Below are 13,925 nucleotides of genomic sequence, written 5' to 3'. Positions count from 1 at the left end.
AGACCATCGAGCCAAGGTAGGAATAGGCATTTCCTCCGGTTCTAGCCCGGCGTATTTTAGTGTTTCTGTCTAAATAGCCTTGAATTGGCAGTAGATCCATGGGAGAGGCGTACACTCAAATCCTCCTCCTCAGGTACGCTACTCCGTTCTCATGAAGGGCTTTATGAGCTAGGACCAGTGTCTTGAAAAGAAGCCTCTTTTAAATAGGGAGCAAGTGCAGCACTATCAAGTGCGGGGTCATGTGGGTTCTTGGAGCAAGGTTAAGGATTGTTCTAGCCGTTACATTCTGGACCAGTTTCAGTCAACTAAGATGATATTCAGGAAGACCCAAGTAAGGTGCATTTCCATAATAAAGTCTGGAAGTAATCAAAGCCTGGATCACTGTTTTCTTGGTTTCAACAGATAAGAGAGGTAAAAAGCTTTTCAAAGACCATAGCAGCCCAAACAAAACAGAAGAGCCTGAATTTGAGGTTGGAAAGATAGGGCACTGTCAAATTTGACTCTTATGTTTTTTCACCATGCTCTGGTGTGGGCCGGGGTGTAGGAGGGTGAGGGGGGGGGGGGGCGTGGGGAACACACTGAGCCCAACAAATCCTCCAAACAGGTGAGGTGGAACCAAAAAATACAATCTCGGTTTTGTCTGGATTACATTTTAATTGGTCAATAGTCAACCAATTGAACATATTGTCAAGGCAAAATTTAATAGCTCCTCCATCAAACTCTGCCCCTTTTTTACATGTAAAAAGCAACTGTGTGTCATCGGCGTATGATATTACTTTCACCCCCAATGTCTCAGCTAACACAGTCAGAGGTGTAAGAAAGGCATTGAATAAGGTGGGGCATAATGCCAAACCTTTAGGTACTTCAACTACCAACTTTCAAATTGGGGATGAGAACGGGGGAATCCACACTTCTTGGCTTCTGTTGTTCAAAAAGGAAGTCATACACTTCAAGGCCATGCCTCCAATGCCAATGTCTTGTAGACGCTGCCAACAGTCCTTCATGGGGAACCGTGTCAAAAGCTGCAGATCAGTCCAACATTATCAGGATGGCCTTGCCCCCATTATCTAGCGTTCTTTTAATGTAATCAACTACTTCTAGCAGAGCTGTTTCCGTACAACAATTAGTTCTGAAATCTGACTCACTAGAATACGGAAGATTGTTACTTGCGAGATAAACTTTCAGCTCCTTCTAGTTCCTCCAAGGAGATAGGAACACATTCATACTCACTAATAATGGAACACCGCAGCAGTACCACTCAAATTTGTAACCACTTTTGCGATTCTAACCACTCACCAGATGACCTGAGGTGGACCATTTTGGAGGCTAACAACCTGTGCAATAACATGACACTGTTTAGGAAAGAACAACAGTGGATCTTCCACCTCTACACCAATACAAAAGGTCTGAACAATTAAATTTTGTGGTGCGAGGTGTGATTATCCACCTAAACCCCATTCATGTCAAACATCTGTTACAACTGATGCAACAGCTTGGCTTTACCAAACCCCTTCTTGAAACCATACTCTGATCCAGGGTTAACCAAATATCCCTAGAGGAATATGTGCTCAGCAGATTCGCATTTTGGACATATCACCATGAGATCACACTCTTAAAAATTCTGAACGGCCTATTTTTCTATAAGTTTGATTATTATCAAACATCAGATTACTGTGCTCGGAATCACTCCATACAAGGGCACTGAGACAGCAACAATAGTCAATAATAGTGGTCACGGCTGTTGCATCGACCACTAACACATGCTCTCACATGCAACATAATTTCAATTAACTCTGTGCTTGGTCTCTGTACACATTCATTTAATTCAGGCATCGACTTTGAACATAGTGCCAATACCAATTCTCCAATTGACATAGCACTTTATGGAGGGCCTCCACATGCCCCACATTGATACTTAATCCCTTTACCGCGGCAATAATTTCGCTGCAATGCAGGGGTTCTATTGTGTGAGCGGGGCCGCGTCGGCCAACGGATGTGCGCCGCACTGCCAAGGTAGTGCTCACGACAGCCGTTGGCCGACGGCAGCAATGAACGGGTTAACGATAGCTGCCACGGTAACACGGACACAGACATACACAGACACTCTCACACTCAATCACAACTAACCTCAGTAACGACCGCTCCAGCATGCTATTCCATGCGATGCAATCTTTATTTACGTGCTTGGTCTTCGGACCACAACTCTATTTATTTCATGCAGGTATTGACTCAAAATATGTGCCACTACAGAGGCACCAATTGACACAGCACACTTTCTAGGGTCAAGATGGCTGTCTCTAGTACCTTGACACATGCAAACGAATGCCCACAAGTGATCCATCTCATTTGGCCCAATAAACCTCCATGGCGCTCGCAACTCTGCCAATTGGTCGCCGTGTACCCATGCCTTGACCCCACCATCCAATCGCACAGCTGTAACGTTAACACCTGGCTCCAATTTCATTAACCACCAGTACAACATATACCACTTGCTCCCCTCTGCTCACTCCCGATACAGTTCAGCAGAGGAGGGTAGGTCTCTGGTATTCCCTTCGCAGGACCAGGCAAGTACCATTGTGACTTTGAGCCTTACTTTGCAATCATCTTTCTCTGCCTCCCGGAGGTCTCTCCCTGGTCTCCATGATTTATTATACCTTTATTGGTATTATTGTCATTTTTTAACAGGTTAGAAGCTGTGCGCTCCCCTTTGCTTTTGACCTAAGGGGAACTACTGATTGAGCCAAACGGTAAAATCTTTTGATCTCACCTGAGGACACCTCACCATCCATTATATTCTATATGTTTTAATACAAGGCTGACTTTTGTTGGTGCCATGTGTGTCCACTTGCCTCACCTGTTTCGTGTGTGTATGTGTGTACACCTCTTTGTGTCGCGGTGACTTGTCAGTGCAAATACCACCATGAGTATGTCTACCATCAGGACACAAAATAATATTTTGTGCGAAACTTGAGAAGTACCTGAAGTAATATGACAACTGGTTTACCTAATGTCTTCTTACGTTATTTTATTTAGGTTGCATGATCATTCTATTAAGGCATTTTACTATACTGGAGTACCCAACACTATATATCACTTCCTAGGTGTGGGGTAGGGCTCTTGAGGAAGCACTGTGGATCCGGCTGAAAACATGTTGACCTGACCACACCCACTCATTTAGGCTATTTTGGGTACATTGAGTCCTTTCAATATAATCCCTTCATCTATTGTAACCATGCCAAGGGAACCGCCACATTAAACCCTAATTTCATACCCCCTAAGAGAGTTTTAGCTTCTCTTTGCCTTATTTCACACACTGCCCTCTTGGGACTGAATGATTAAGAAGCGCTATACAAAAATGGAAAACATTTACACACAGATATGTTTGTCTGTGTGTAAATGTTTTCCATTTTTGTATAGCGCTTCTTAATTATCCCTTTCCATAAGTAATCAAGTCCACCTAAGAAGCGTTTTGTAATTACCCCTTTTGAGTTTGTCCACACGTTTACATTCAGTCCCAAGAGGGCCGTCTCCATTAACCAAGTGTGGCGGCCATCTTGTGAAGGTTTCTGCTCTAGTCTTCATAGCACGTCTGAGCGGAAACACTTCCTTCTTAAACTGGCACCTGGGAGAGACTCGCCAATATGTGGTCTTGAGGGACACAAACAGGTGAATAAGCCCGAGAGGAGTTTCCCACAAGAAAGTCTTTTATTTGTCGGAGCAGCCCTGAAAAACGGGCAGCCTGCGGAACCTTCCACAGCTCACCTGTTTTTTTCCTTTAGCAACTAGGCAATTAACTTAGCTTTGTCCTGCTTTTTCTAGCGTTCCAGAACGTACCTCTCAGTCCCTCAAAGACCATGGAGCACAGTGTTGCTTTGTAACGTGTATGTTCTTTCTCCTTAAATGTATTGTTCGTTATGTTTTTTTCGTCATGTTTTGAGAAGCCACCAGTTGTTTTTCTAAAATAACGCGCACGGTTTCTTATTGTTATGTGACTCAATAGAGGCATAACTAACAGGCAGTGTTTTTTGTCTACAAAATCAGCATGGCTAAACACAAGAATGCAACGTGTAGACACACTCTCAAATGAATAGTATTTCTTCATATACTGTTCGTCATGTTTAGCGGTATGTCACAAGGTGTACTGTGTTTTTAAAAAAATACCACGCACTGGTTAACAGCGTCATGTTCCATCAATTGTGGCAGAAAAAGCAGTGTGTTTGTCTACTAACTCAGCATGGCAAAGCGCAAGAATGCTACCAGTAGACACACCTCAAAGAATGAGTAAACTTATGTGTTGCGGTTTGAAACTTACCTACCCCACACGGGGTAGGGTGTCTCTGATAATACTGTTTTTCATTCCTTTATTCACAGATACTACATGATTATTACATTATATGTATTAACCACGCATGCTTATTATTTACAGCGCAATTCACTTTACCTCACTTTAGGTCACTTTAGAACTGGTACACACAGGGCTGGACCCTGTGTTTGTCCTGAAGAAGAGCATTGGGGAAGCTCGAAACATGTTGACGTCCACTAGGGACCCCTTACTCCTTAAAGCTAGGCAACCTAGAGACCCACCCCGTTTTTAACATATCTACTAGGAGCCAGAATAAAGTTATTTCGCCCACTAGTTAGATATTTTTAACTCACTCCACTCCATAAACACCACTGCACCACACATAGTTCCTCACAATACAGTGCTCCTACATAGTTTCGCAAGTCGTAGCACGCATCAATCCGCAGCGGGTTGAGATGGCCCCTATGAAGATGCATGTCACCGTGGGGTAACCCTGGTGAGAGAGGGGAAATAAGAAAGGACATTTTTCCTTTCAGATCAGATTTTCCGTCTCTGACTGAGTGAAATTCATTTTTTCCTGGTAGGTTCCTCATCAGAGATTTCAGATTTTGTAGGTCTACAACTGGAACAGGCGGGTGGACCTAGCATATCCCTCTTCCTCCCCCCGTTTTGTGATCTCAATGGCAACCATTGGCATGCCGAGGTATTGCTCAAGATTTACCATGATCCAATTTGATGCCTGAGAAATAATCTACGGTGAGGAACCTGAGGTTAAAAAGAGTCACTACCAGAAAAAGAGTTAGTCAAGGTAAGTGACTTGTTCATTTGGGGTATTTGTCTGAAAAACTCACTATTTTATAATTATTCTTTCAAAGTTTTCTTGTTGAGGATGAGTTCAAAACCTTTGAGAAAGGTAAGACTTGTCTGGAAAATCACAAATATATTATAATATTTCTTTTAGTGCTTATTGATTTCTAGTCAGTTTATGTGTCTATTTAGCTGTAAAATAAAGCATTTGGGTTCTGTTTTTTTCAGTCTTTTCTCAGGAGAGAAAGCTCCCTTCCAGAAATAAGCCTCACTTGCTTTGCTTGTTCAATAATTCCTGACCCATGCACGTTGCTACACCGCACCATTTTTAAAGTTCACTAGCCGCCACTGCACAATAACACTCAAGCTCAGATGCACATAGATGATATACAATTGTATATCTGAGTAGGAAGTCAGAAAGGAACACTGCAAAAATGTCATCATCTTCCTAAGAAGCCTCCTTCTTCCTCGTAGCAGGAGGTGCCTACCCTCCTGTGCCTGCCGCTGAGAGCTCCTGTTCCTGCTGCTGAGAGAGCCCAAATACCCCTCTTCCATGACCAGACTTCGCTGGCTAGGCAGACCAGACCGGACTGGACACTGTTGGTCAGCAGCTCCGAATGCAGGGCCAGCTGCCAGTTTCACTTTCGCGCCTCCCGGTGCAGCATAAGAGTCGCCTGTGGCTCCTGCATTGTGGGACATGCACAAGAGGCGCCCAGGCAAAGCCTGGGCCAAAGGCAGGTCTGTCCACACCTGTCAAAGCCCGGGGGAGACTGGGATGAGCCACCCTTCTTGTCCTGACCTCTAGCTGAAGGTACTATACCCCCTTGTCCTTGTCCCTCGACGCCTGATGACGCTGCGTGGCCTACCATCCCCACCCCTGCGTTTCCTGCTGCCCATTCGCTGCCTACTGCCCATGCGCTGCCTACTGCCCATGCGCTGCCTGATGCCCATGCGCTGCCTGCTATCCCTGTTGACTACTGTCCCTGTGCTGCCTGCTTCCTCTGTGCTGCCTGCTTCCTCTGTGCTGCCTGCTTCCTCTGTGTTGCCTGCTGCCCATGCATTGCATGCTGTCCCTGCATTTTCTACTGTCCCTTCGCAACCTGCGCTACCTGCACTTGGACCATCCACCAGTAACACTGATGAAGGCCGCCACACGACCATGCAGCGGACGTGTGTAACAAACGTGTTGCTTTTGCAACGCCAGATGGACAACGCCCTGCAGCAGGACCCCTAGCCTTCCTGCCATCTGCTGATACACTGCCAAGGAACTCCAGGACCTAGACACCGTATGCCGAAACAAGTGCGTCTCCTCCTCCCCACAATCCACCAAAGGACCCTTCACCTGCCAACACTGCCACTTCTGCAACACAACCTACAAAAGATCCCGCACCACTCCTGCCCACAAGACCAAGAACACCCTGCAACCACTCAATTATATCCTACTCAATGCCCGCTCACTCTGCAAACAGGCCATGGAAATCTGGGACACCATCACCACCATGGACATTGACTTCATTACCGAAACGTGGCTCTACCCCTCCTTGAACCCCAACATCACCACAGCCACTTCCGATGGGCACAGATGATACATCGTGACAATCAAGGCAGAGGCATCGCCATCATCTTCAAGGAAACCATCAGATGCACCATCACCAACGACGACCGCACACCTCTCATGGAACACCTCAACTTCCTACTACAAACTGACACGAAGACCACGATAAGAGGCACCCTCACCTACAGACCCGAGGGACCCCGAGCAATATTCGGCAACACCTTCCCCAACCTCATCGCACCCCTAGCAATCAACTCTCACCACTACGTCCTACTTGGAGACCTCAACTTCCACGTAGATAACGCCAACTCTATCACCCCCTTGAAGAACCTGAGCAACACCAGTGTTAGCAATGGGGGTCTCTAGTTGGCAATGGTTTGCACCTTTGTCCAAATAGGGACCGTTGCTTCTAGTAAGGGAAAGGGGGATACAGCCCTAAAATAACCCCTGCTCACCCCCTTGGTAGCTTGGCACGAGCAGACAGGCTTATCTCAAAGGCAGTGTGTAAAGCATTTGTGAACACATACAGTAATACAGTGAAAGCACTATAAATGGACACCACACTAGTTTAAAAAAATAAGTAATCTTTATCTAGACTTAACACAAGACCAAACGACAAAAAATCCACAATACAGTATTCAAAAATATGACTTTCAAATGGTAGAAATAGCTTACTTCAATGTAGATGGTAAATGCAACACTTTACTCTCAAAGTACTTTGGATGCGTTACGCCAAATGAACAAAAGGGTCGCAGGGAAGGTGATGCGTCAGTTCCTTGCTTCAGGGGAGGTGATGCGTCGGTTCCCTTCTGCAGTGCTGGGGAAGTGATGCATCTGTTCCTTACCGGGGAGGAGGGGATGCGTCTGTTTCTTACTGTGTTCCGGTTAGGATGTGACAATCTGGAGCCTCGATGCGACGATCCGGTGCGATGTGACAAGATGGCGTCTTTGATGCGATGTGACAACATGGATGCGATGCATGCATGCCTGACGGCCATGCGGCAAACTCTATGGATTCTTGAGCCGTGACAGGCCCTGCCACACGCTTCTCAGGTGATGCGACTGTAACCTTGTCAGCAGTGATACGCTTCGACAGCAATGCAACGGCAAACAGCTGAGGCGGCGGCACGCTTCTTAGACGATGTGACGGCAACAGCGGTGATACGCTTCTTTCTCATTGCCTTGGGTTCCCAGCGACATGCAGACTCTAGAGGCCCAAAAACAAGTAGCAGTCACCTCTCTGCAGGTAGAATTCCCAGCAAGGAAATTCAGGGGAGCTGGTGGTGAAGTCTTTGTGTACCTGAGACTTCGGAACAGGAGGCAAGCTCAGCTTTAAGCCCCTGAGATCTTCCTCAAGATGATAAAGTACACACAAAGTTCCTTTTCTCCTTTCCTTGGCAGTAAGTAACCACTGCAGGCCAACCCCAAACAGCAAACAGCACAGGGGCAGTCTCCTCTTTCAGCTTTCTTGGTTTCTCTCCTTGGCAAAGGTTTGTCTTGATTCTCAGAAGTGATCTAAAGTTCTGGGGTGTGGGCCCCAATACTTATACTACTAAATCCTTTGTTCTCTGAAGGCAGTCTAAACCAGTTATGTCCTCCCTGGTGCAGCATCCTGGCAGGAGGTGGAGACAGCATTGTTGAAAGCAGACCTGGCATAGGTAGCTGAAAGGAAATCTCCCCCCCTACTCTCTATTCAATGTAGGCTCAGGCAAGTGAAACACATCCCCTCTCCCTATTCTCTATTCAACCCAGGTCTATTCAGCCCAGGCCTGACCCATCAGACTGCTGGAGCCACAGCCCTCTCCAGCCCCCTGTCACTCAAAAACCAGACATGCAATACACAAACCTAGCAGAAGCATACTGGATGGTTAGGCAAGAAAATACCTACTTTCTAAAAGTGGTATTTTCAAACACAGAATGTTAAAATCACCCACACGAGAAGATGCACTTTAACATTCTAAGTTCAGGCATACTAAACTTTATTTTCCTATCTTTTTCTCTGGGTCAGTTATGTTTATACGATGTTATAATCAAACTGTCCATTCTGGCCTATGGGAACAGATAGCCTTGCAATAGTGAAAAATTAAATTGGCTGTAATTCACTATCAGGATAAGCCACACACATCAGGGCATGTACTACCTTTCACATACAATGCACCCTGCCCACAGGCGTACCTTCTACCTACCTTTGGGGTGACTAACATGTAGAACAGGGAAGGTTTAGGGACTGACAAGTGTGTGCACTTGCCAAGTCGACCTGGCAGTCCTAGACTGCACACAGGCTCTGCAATGGCAGGCCTGAGCCACATTTTACAAGCTGCTCCTGTGGGTGGCACAATCAGTGCTGCAAGCCCACCAGCAGCATTTGATTTACATGCCCTGGGTACACATGGTGCACTGTAATAGGGACTGACAAATAACCAATCATGAAATCTCTAATCCATACAACTATTTACAATAGGGAGCTCTTGCACTTTGGCACTGAAAAGCAGTTGCAAAGTGCCCAAAGCATCTAGACCAGCAAAGACATAGCAGAAACACAGGCGGCAACAGCAAAAAGTGGAAGCGAGAACCACGCCAATGGTGTCAGGTCTAACAACCAGGCTCACCCAACTGGTTACCGAACTCATGCACAAAGCCAGGCACCCCATCTTCACCTCCAGAGACCGAATCAAATTCAGTCATATCACAGAACTTGCCTGGACTGACCACACAATCGTACACTTCTCCGTCAGCAATGCCCAGAACACCATCACCAGATCTCCTGCCACCTCAGCTGGAGCTAAGTCACTGAAACTCATTAGTCACAGGCCCTTACCACCTCCCAACCCAAGGCCTTAGCAGACCTCTACCAGGCCGTCCAGAACTTTGCCACCTGGATCATCGACAGCACAGACAGTCTCACCACTGAAACCTAAAAAATCCAACAGGATCCCCAAACATGCCAGCTGGTACACCGCCGAACTCAGGACCACCAAGCCCAACTGTCACTAACTGGAGAAACAATGGTGCGCCATCAAGAACCCAGCCGACAGAGCAGCTCAGAAAACAGCCTTCAGCATCCATCACCAGCACACCAAAGAAGCTAATAAAGCAGCCATCACCACCAGCATTGACTCTGCAGCCACCATACAAAGGAACTCTTAAAAATAGTCAAACAATTATCCAACCTTACAGCCATAGCAAACACCATCCACCCCTCCCAAGAATTCTGCAACACCCTCTCAGACTACTTCCACAGCAAGATCACCAACACCTACAACAATTTCAACATCCAATCCACCACCCTTGACCCCTACAACCTCAACCAACCGGCGAACTCCAGACAAGCCATCACCACGTGGTCATCTCTCACTACCACCCTGACCACCTCAGCCATCGTGTCTTCCATCCACTCCGGAGCGCCCACCAACCCCTGCCTCCACCGACTCTACAATTTCGCAACTAACCCAATCAGCACCAAACGCGCCAGCATCCTCAACACCTCTATCTGCACAGCAACGTTCCGGGACAGTTGGAAACACACAGACGTCAGACCTCTCCTTAAGTAGGCCTCCGCTGTCCCCAATAACCTCAAAAATCACCCTCCAATCTCCCTTCTCCCCTACCAGGCCAAAGTTCTTCTCACCGGATTCCTGGAACAAAACCGCCTACTGGGCGCTTCTCAATCATGATTCCGTGCCAACCTTCCCTTCCTTTACCTCTACCAACATCTAACATAACAAGCACTGGCGTTGCCAATAGGTCTCGCAGTAGGAAAGTTGGAGCTATTGCAATTGCAAATAACAATGCCTTTTATTTTTATTTTGCATGTTAAAAACATAAAGGGCTTTGTCTTTTACAAAACCAATATCTCCAACTTTCCTACTGCGAGACCTATTGTGCACTGCACAGTGTGTGTGAAAGTGGCACTGCGTTGGTGTGAGTGGCTTTGAGTGAGTGTCGTTGCGTGGGTGAGTGGCGTTGCATGTGAGAGTGTTGTTGCATGGGTGAGTGGCGTTGCGTGTGTGAGTGGCGTTGCATGTGTGAGTGTTATTGCATGGGTGAGTGGCGTTGCGTGTGTGAGTGGCGTTGCGTGTGTGAGTGGCGTTGCGTGTGTGATTTGCGTTGCGTGTGTGATTGGCATTGCATGGGTGAGTGTGGCGTTGCGTGTGTGAGAGTGGGCTTGCATGGGTGTGAGTGGCGTGTGTCTGAAAGTGGTGCTGTGTGGGTAAAAGTGGCACTGCGTGGGTGTGAGTGGCGTTGCGTGTGTGAGTGGCGTTGCGTGTGCGAGTGGCGTTGCGTGTGCGAGTGGCGCTGCGTGTGTGAGTGGCGCTGCGTGTGTGAGTGGCGTTGCGTGTGTGAGTGGCGTTGCGTGTGTGAGTTGCGTGTGTGAGTGGGGTTGCATGTGTGAGTGGCGTTGCGTGGTTGAGTGGAGTTGCATGTGTGAGTTGCGTTGCATGGTTGAGTGGCGTTGCATGTGTGAGTGGCGTTGCATGTGTGAGTGGCGTTGCATGTGTGAGTGGCGTTGCATGTGTGAGTGGCGTTGCATGTGTGAGTGGCGTTGTGTGGTTGAGTGGCGTTGCATGTGTGAGTGGCGTTGCATGTGTGAGTGGCGTTGCATGTGTGAGTGGTGTTGCATGTGTGAGTGGCGTTGCATGTGTGAGTGGCGTTGCATGGTTGAGTGGCGTTGCATGGTTGAGTGGCGTTGCATGGTTGAGTGGCGTTGCGTTGTTGCGTGGCGTTGCGTGGTTGAGTGGCGTTGCATGTGTCAGAGGCTAAATGTAGCACAGGGAGACCTCCAGCGGTAAGACAATCAAAAACAACTTAGAAAACATTTCACAGTATGAAAAGATCAAACTCATGAACAAGCGTGATACACCTCAGCTAAAAATCATGATAAATAACAACACACATTGGAAGTGAAACTGCAAGTACAGAAGGACCAGCTTTGCTTGTTTAAAACTCAGAGGCAAAAGAAGAGGACATATGTACTTATGACATATGCTCTCCCACTTCAGGCAGATGAGTGTAATGTGTAAAGCGTCTTGTGGAGCAACCATGTCACATGAGCAGATCGTGGAGTCTGAGAATGGCAGCCGAAGCAAATACAAACAAGAGGAATGACTGTGAGGCGCATTGGTGTGAAGCACATCAAAGGGCTTCTCCTCCCCTAATTAGGTGAGGAGAAGCCGTTTCGGGAAACTGAAAGTACGGCCGGCCTGCGGCCGGCTATGAATAATTAGGGGAGGAGAAGCCCTTTGATGTGCTGGGCTGGCTGGCCCTGAATGCGCGTGCATGTTATCACGTGGTTCACGTGAACAGCATGAAAACCGCGGGGCTGAAAGCCCTTTGGTTTGAAGATGTTTTCGCCACTTGAATTCTCGCTCCGCTCGATGCGCTTGCGCACATCGATAGGTCGCGAGACCTAAAAATGACCCATACCTCCCTTTACCTCTACCCACCCCTAAAACCATAATTCATCCTTACCTTTTTTACCTCTACCGTCCAAAAACCCTAAAATCACCCTCATGTCCCTTTATCACTATGTACCTCTTAACCCTAAAATAACCATTACCTTCCCCTTTACCACTACCCGCAACTTAACCCATTTTTTTAAAAACATAAAAAAAATGTCAATTAAAAAATTACTTGTGGAGTAAAATACTGTATGGTAAATTATGCGTGATAAAGGTAACACCCATAGAAATTACTTACCTGCGTGGTACTTACCTGTGTGGTGATGCCATGCATGGCAAAATCTGCTTGGTAAATGTAGTATACCTTTGGAATATATGTACTCCCGACCCCCAAATATGGACAGCAGCACTGCCATCGCTTTCGTGAACACCTGAGGGGGCAAAGTAAGTCAAAGGAGAGTTTGGTAAATTGAAAGTGGTCCTGGCCTACCTTGACAAGCAGGTCTATGGTTAAACGGAACATGTATATGGAAATATGCTGGTCCACGGAAACCATTCAATCTCCTAGGTCAATCTTCTAGGTCTTGAGCTGACAGGATGTGAACAAGTGTGAGCATTTTGAACCAGTCCTTCCTCAGAAAGGCATTCAGTGGGTGGAGTGTGAAGGTTCTTCATTCTCCAAGTCCAGTGCCTGCTCAATGGCACCCATGTGCAACAGAAGGTTGACCTCCTGCTTCTAGATTGTGATCCTCTGAAAGCCACACTGGTGTAGGAGGAAGACGGGGTGGGTAGGCGATGAACGACAAGATGTAGTCCCTTTCAACAAGATCCACAAGTTTGAAGTGATGGATCTCCATCTGGGGAGGAAATATTGTATTCTACTTTCTACAGGCCAGGCATGAACTTTAAAGGTCATTCGAAGGTAGCTTGGTAGTCGCTTGGTAGTTGCTGCTGCGGGGATAGAAGAACTGGAGGACTACTGTTTTTGCTAGTTTGAAAAGTTTCTACTGTTGCACATCTTTGGCCTCAAAAGGACTGGGTTGGTTGCCTCTGAGTTTTTTTGTTAATGGGGAAAAATTGCTTAACTTGTGTCAACAGCCTCAAAGATCATACTGTGGCCCGAATATTCTTGAATCATTCTAGCGTTAAATCGCCTTTTCTCTGAATAGCCCGAAACCATCAAAGAACTTGTCCTGAAAGGACACTTGCACAGCTCCAGATATTTTAGATGAGTACATCCAGGTATGCTTTCTGAGACTGACACTGGTATCAACAGCTCTGCTGATGCAGTCCATAGTGTCCAGGTCAGCTTGGAATACTGCCATAGACTACAATGGCAAATGGCTGTGTCCTGACCATCAGGCCTACTGCGTTCAATCCCCCTTTCTCTTGCAGGGCCTGCGTGCCTCTACTCCCCTACTTTATTTATTATTCACACTGTGGTCTTTTGGTGTGTTGTGGGGAGTGAGGAGGTGAGTTTTGCTCCATTTGCTGCATGAGCTTCCCTCACTTTTGGGGGAAATTTACTGTGTACTATTTAGCTCTACTGTGCGGTTGGAGCTGCAGCTCAGTTTGCTAATGCTGGCAGTATTTTGGAAATGAATTGTCTGTTGTGATGTGCATGGGAGAGATAACTACTCACAGGCAAGCTTAAAAAATGGGAGAATAAATGCCTTGACTGTTGTCACCAGTTTCTGTGTCAGCCTGCTTGTGGACAGAGAACACAGAGCCAGGTAGTTGCACTAAATGATCTTTTATTATGAATATTTTTCTCGCTGCTTATCTCCTCATTATGAATCTTTCTTTTACATCTGAGAAGCTTATCGCCACCAGTGTCGGCCGGTGACATTTGAAAGCGGTG

The 13,925-nt window shown here is 46.8% G+C and overlaps 1 protein-coding gene across 1 annotated transcript in view; it reads right to left on the bottom strand.

Annotated features, from left to right (window-relative positions):
• Window positions 1-13,925, bottom strand: part of DNALI1 (dynein axonemal light intermediate chain 1) — a 232,748-nt gene that overhangs the window by 74,218 nt on the left and 144,605 nt on the right. The gene's annotated exons all lie outside the window — the stretch shown is intronic.

The sequence above is a fragment of the Lissotriton vulgaris genome, chromosome 2_1 (assembly GCF_964263255.1).
Source record: "Lissotriton vulgaris chromosome 2_1, aLisVul1.2, whole genome shotgun sequence".
Lineage (NCBI taxonomy): Eukaryota > Metazoa > Chordata > Amphibia > Caudata > Salamandridae > Lissotriton > Lissotriton vulgaris.
Note: the sequence above shows the minus strand (reverse complement) of the source record. Positions and strands in the feature narration are given on the sequence as shown.